This window comes from Phodopus roborovskii, unplaced genomic scaffold, assembly GCF_943737965.1.
Source record: "Phodopus roborovskii unplaced genomic scaffold, PHOROB, whole genome shotgun sequence".
Lineage (NCBI taxonomy): Eukaryota > Metazoa > Chordata > Mammalia > Rodentia > Cricetidae > Phodopus > Phodopus roborovskii.
In genome coordinates, this window is record NW_026126517.1 from 41,520,514 (window position 1) to 41,527,091 (window position 6,578).

The following is a 6,578-nucleotide window of genomic DNA, read 5'->3' on the forward strand; positions in this document are numbered from 1 at the left end:
TGGCTATAATCCCAGCTCTCAGGAGGTAGAGGCAGGATGACAACAAATTCGGGTCATCCTCAGTTACATTGGTACCCCTCCTGCCAACCACCCCATCTACCGTCTCAAGGCAGACGGTCCAAGCCAGGGCTTCAAACCCATTTTGACTGGCTGATGCCCTGTAATGTGCTTTAATGTGGCATCTACATTGCTCAAGAGCTGTGGTTTGGGCAGGCCTGGGAGTGGGCAGCTCTCTCCCTTCTACTCAGCTTTACTCACCTGGCCCTCTTCCCATTGCTGTAATCTATTTCTCTACTATGCCTTCATGGCTTGCTAAAATAAACAATGTATCAGTAGTATTGGGTCGTAGGGCCAGGTTAGAAATAATCATATGACTGCTACATTGTTTATTAAAATAAGCCATGCAGTCTCAGTGAGAGATGATGTCTCAAACATAAAATAAAAATACACACACACACACACACACACAAATCAGGCAATAAGCAAGGCACCACCCAGCCCCACACATATATGTGCACACATAGACATGTAACACATATAGAACCAGAGGCTGGGCTTGAGACTATTGGTAGTTTGGCATGGAACCCTGTATTATTCATTCACTCCCCAGAACTTGCGTAAATCAGGCATGGTGCTACACACCTGTAATCCCAGCGTCTGGTTTGTAGAGGCAGGAGGATTAAAAATGCTGGGTTATCTTCAACTATATAGAGAATTTGAGGCCAACTTGGGCTAGAGACCCTGTCAAAAGCAAACAGGAAGCCGTGGGTGAAATGCTTCATCAGGTAAGTGCACTTGCTGCCAAACCTCACAAGCCCGGGACCCACATGGTGGAAGGAGACAAATGACTCTTGCACATTGTGCTCTGACCTCCACAGGCACATGATAGCATGTAGAGTCACATAGACACAGATATAACCAACCAACCAAACAAGGCTGTAACTGAGGTGGAAAGGAATCCTATTCTTGGCCTGATTTCCCCAGCTCTCTGGAGCAAAAGGAGCCTCAGGTCCCAGCCTGGTAGCCCAGCTCTTAAGGAGCTGAGCTGCGACAAGCAGGAGTTGCTGCCACCTTGTGGAATACATGAACACTACAGCCAATGGGACGGGTGTGCCATATTAAACCCCAGTGGCAATCAAGATGTGCTTTGCCCCCTCCCTGCAAGAGAGGGGCAGAGACACCTTCTATGAACTTACAATACAAATAATCCTTACGTATCAAAAGACTGTCTTGGATGCATAGCAGGAACACGCTGTGGAAAGAGAAGGCATGGGATTGCTGAAGTACTGGATAAAGGAAGGCTGTGAAGAGGGATAGAAAATCAGAGAGCAGCAAAGGAAGGTTGAAGGTGTGGACATGAACCAGGAGGTCATCGGGCAGCCAGGATGCTGTCATTTGCTGCACGGGTCCTGGCCCTTAGATACACAAATGGAAAACATAAATGGAATGACTACTAGGTTCCCACAGCCTGTCTTCTTTGCATGCTTTGACGTTGCCTGGAATTGTCTGAGGGAAGAAAGTGGTCTTCAGTGAAGTCTTATGTCTCAATGACAATGATGACATCTGTAATTTCTTCTTTTTTATTTTGCTTTTCATTTTTTTAAAAAAATTACATTTGTTCATTTACTGTGGAGTAGGACCATGTGTATGTACATCATGGGCCACACGTGAAGGTCACAGGACAACTTATGGGAGTCTGATCTCTCCCACCATTTGAGTCCCAAGGACTGATTCAAACCATCAGATTTAAAAGCAGGTACCTTACTCGCCTGCCTGGGCAACACCGTAGAGCTGGTCCTGGTAGTGCAGGTGTGGGTGAGCCAGCCCAGAGGGCGTGAGAGCAGTAGAAGAGGCCCTGTCCCTTGCTTCCTACTGCATAGGGTGAGCTAGCAGGGCAGTGCTGGAGAGCTCACCCTGATGGTGAGAATAAAGGGGAGCTGGCAGGCTGACCAACCCAGTAACCACTCAGGCCCAGACCAGGGCTTTGATTTGGCTCACCCTAACATCCACCCCATCTGTGATCTGCTGGAGCACATGAAGGGGCTGGTCCTGCAGACACAAAGCTGCAGGATCTCCATGACTCAGGGCAACAACAGGAAATCCCAGAAGAGTCCCAGTGAGGGCCCAGTATTGATGGTATAGCAGAAACCAGAGGCCTCGAGCCAGACCAGTGACTCATTGCAATGAACATTTGCAAGTGATATAAGGACTAAAGGGTGTGCTGTGTGACTCACTCTGCCACGCTACAGCTTCCACGATGAGATTTGTTTTCCCTTTAAATTTTAGTTTGCTTTATCTTGGGAGGGGTTGCAAATGCAGAAGGCAGATATGAAGGGACAGGGAGGTGAGTGAAATCGAGTTGCATGATGTGAAACCCACAAAGGATCAGTAAAAAGTTAAATTCAGAAAAAAAAATGCAGATGCCTTAAACAGATGAAGAAACCAAGGTGACTCCCAGAGTCCTTGTCCTAACAGGTCACTGATTTGTTCTGTGTTTCCAAGAAGAAAACTGGAGGATGGAATGGAAACAAACTGAAATGGAATTGTTTTGGTTTTGTTTATTATAAATTTTTGAGTTTGTAATATAGTTACATCATTTACTCCTTTTCTGTTTCTTCCCCCAACCTTTCCTCTCAAATTTGTGGCCACTTTTTCTTTGTGTGTGTGTGTGTGTGTGTGTGTGTGTGTGTGTGTGTGTGTGTGTGTGTGAGAGATATTCTTAAATATGTAACTACAATCAGCTCGGTCTGCATAATGGTACTTGTATGTTGTTTGTTTGCTTTAGGAGTGAGGAGATCCTGGGCTGTCAGACACACCTCCTCTCCAAAGGAGTGTTAAGTATATCATAAAACGAACAGGGAACCTGCCATAAACTCATTGCCCCAAAGCAGACCAAGGATGGTTGCTTTATGACCATCATTCAAGGTCTCTTCACAAGAGTCAGGGGTGGTTAAGAGTATGGGCTAAGGTTTATAATCCTCGCTCTGTCACCATCCAGCTGAGCGACCTGGTGGACACGCTGTAATCTCTGTCCTAATTCCCTCTCTCCTGGGTTGCTGGAGGAAGTCAGAGCACAGGAAGCCCCCAGGACCGTGCACACTGTCATTATTATTAATAAGGAATGAGGCTAATGTTTGAGTCCCATTACCAAGCCCAGCTATCTAAAACATGGCCCTGACTTCTCCAGGCCTGCTTCCCTGTGAGAACACTGGGCCTTCAGTCTGAAACAACCACCACCTTGGTCTGGGGAGATCTTCCTCATGCTCTCCAGTCACACATGCTGTCCAGCCAGAGCACTGCACCAGGCTTAGTTCTCATACTGAACCCTCTCCCCCAAAACACTACAGCACAATGGGCTCACCTTCAGCTGGTTGGTGATCTTAGGGTTCAGTTTCCCAAAGGCCAAGGGACATTATGACAGGAGTAGCATTAAATGCTTAGACAAAACTTGTGAAACAGTAGGAAATGTGGGAGAGAAGACGGACAGGAAAAAAAAAAAAAACAAAAAAAACAGAAGAACTAGAGACGACGCCAAGGCTGGCCATCTCAGTCCATGACTTTAGTCTCAGTAGCTGGAAGAATAGGTAGATGCATCTCCGTGAGTTCGAGGCCAACCTGGTCAACATAGAAATCCCAGGCCAGCCAGGACTACGAAGTGAGATCCTGTCTAACAAAACAAAATATAAACCTTAACTGAAATGGTGATGCACCCCTGTAATTTCGACCCTCGGCTACATAGCAAGACCATATTTCCAAAATAACAACAATATGATAGTATATATTATATGTAATAATGTTACGTTACAGTATTATATGTGGCTGGAGAGGTGGCTCATTGATAGGGTGCTTGTTGTGCAATCATGAGGACTAGCTTACAGACGGCAGCATCCCACATACCTGCATGCATGCATGAACAGAGACATATACACACATAAATAAATATTTAAAAGTAACAGTAAACAAATAAGCTTGCTCCTGCATGGGCAGCTCACGTAGAACAGACACGTAGCATATCCAAAGTTCTCCAGCTAACTTCTAACTTCTTAAGGGAAATGAACAAGGAGCTTGGGGACCCTGGAAGTTTGAGATCTGCCCCGCCCCCCAGCTCCCTTTCATTCCTCCAGGGCATGAAAACAGACTTTGAGAATCTCAGTGCAGCCCCAGACTTGACCTTTGCCCCACTGACTATTTCCTTAACCAGTGGCGATCATAACCAGACTTAAATGGCTGCTTTGTGAAGAGATCAAATGAGGACCCAACTAGAAAATTCTGGGCACCTGGTCCAATGTAGGCACTCAGTAAACATTCTGTGTCATGATGGTGGTTATTTGGTTAGTCTAAGGATTCCAGTTGGGATATAGCTTAGGGGAAATGGCTTGCCTAGCATGCAAGAGGCCCTGGGTTTGACCCCCAGCACCAGGAGGTAAAACAGAGAAAGATATCTCAGGCTTATGACAAAGGACTGCACCCTGCTCCTGCTCTCCAGCCTTGATTGTTCTTGAATCCTGCCCAACAGTCACACAAAGGTCACGCTGCTTTCCCCTGTCCTCCCCCTCTTCCTGCAAGACACACAATAAAGGGCCCTGATTGCCTGATTAGAGGAAGCGGATATACAATTAATTTTAATTTAGACCTAAAATCCTCCTCCTACCTTTCAAGAAGAATTGCACACCTATTCCAATTTACACACTGAACAAACATGGGATTTTCCAGCGGGTTTTGTAGCCTTTGAAGTGACCAGACCAGACTATTGATTTATTTCCAACTAACCTCTTTCTTTGAACCCAGAAGGGTCAAGGTTAATTATATAATAAAACACACTGTGCCCAGCTGCCCTTCTGAGGGTGCAGGGAGCCCCTACTCCCCTTCTGAGTCAGCAGAGGTGGATCAGATTTCTGATTCCTTTCCCTCTCAATTCATTTCCTTCATCAGGGCCCATTAAGAAGAAGAAGAAGAAAAAGATCTGACCTCTCATTTCCTCCCTGAGAGATAAATTTTAATTTGCTGAAAGCCAACAAAGGGATGTAAGCCATGTGTCCATACAATCCCCTTCGTCTGGAAAATCTTGCTGGCACCCCTACTTTAGAGGTGGTGGAGGTGGGTGGGGTAGTCAAGAGGTCCAGGAGTCAGGAATCTTTCTCTCTTGTGAAGTGGGACACTGTCCCCCAGAGGGACCCTGCTGGTGCCGCCACCACAGCCAAGGTTCCACTAAGATTGACATGATGCTGATCTAACTTGCCATGGGCTACTCACACACATGCTTAGTCTTCAGTAGCCACTGAGATGGGCATCGTGGCAATGCCTGCTTTCTCTGTAGAGAGCAGTGACAGGAACAGTGAGTGTCACAGGTAGGAACCACGAAGGCCTGGTTAGGAACCCAAGGGTTTTGTGTTGCTTTGCTTCTGTACCTTCCACTTGTAAATTAGTCTTCTGAGACTGGGGAACTAGTCTGTGAAAATGTAGACAGATCTAACTTCATTTACCAGAACCCACATTAAAAAAAAAAAAAAAAAAAAAAAAAAAAAAAGTAAAGCTGATCGTGGTTGGCACATGCTTATAACCCCAGTGCTGAAGATGTGGAAATTGGTGGATGGTTCTCGAAGCTCACTTGCCAGCCAGCCAGCCTATTTGGTGAATTTCAGGCCAGTGAGAGTCTAGATAGATAGACAGACAGACAGACGGGTAACTGCATAAACAGATGGTGAAATAAAATAAATGCTGGGCATGGTGGTATACAACTTTAATCTCAGCATTTTGGAGGCAGATGCAGGCAGATCTCTGTGAGTTTAAGGGCAGCTGATCTACATAGCAAATTCCAGGCCAGCCAATGTTGGGACCATCTCATAAATAACTAAGTACACATCAGATAACTCAGTCAGTAGAACATTGAACTTGGTGGGTGACAGGATAAGACTTGTTGTGGGGTATTGGAGGATTAAGCTGATCAGAATACTTGCATATATCTGAAATTATCAAAGAGAAAGGTTTGGGGTTTTGTGTGTGTGTTTGTTTGTTTTGTTTTTCGAGACAGGGTTTCTCTGTATTGCTTTGGAGCCTGTCCTGGAACTAGTTCTGTAGACCAGGCTGGCCTCAGCTCATAGAGATCCACCTGCCTCTGCCTCCCTAGTGCTGGAACTAAAGGAGTGCACCACCAGCGCCCAGCTTTGATAGCATTTTTTAAAAAAAGATTTATTTATTGTATCTGAAGTGTTCTGCTTGCACATATGCCTGAAAGCCAGAAGAGGGCACCAGATCTCATTACAGATGGTTGTGAGTCACCTTGAGGTGTTAGGAATTGAATTCAAGACCTCTGGAAGAGCAGCCAGTGCTCATCTCTCCAGCCCAAGAATAAATTTTAAAAAGTAAACAATAAAATAAAATAAAATTTAAAAGACTGGTGAGGCGGCTCAGAGTGAAAAAGCACTTGTCCACCCGAATTCAACCCCTAGAATCCGTAGGGGAGAGATCTACATTAGAAGGCAGCTTGGAACATGCAAACGCTCACCCAGACAAGTGATAATGATAACGAACTAAATTAATTTTTTTTCTAAGATGGACAGTGTTTAAGGCTGTCCTCA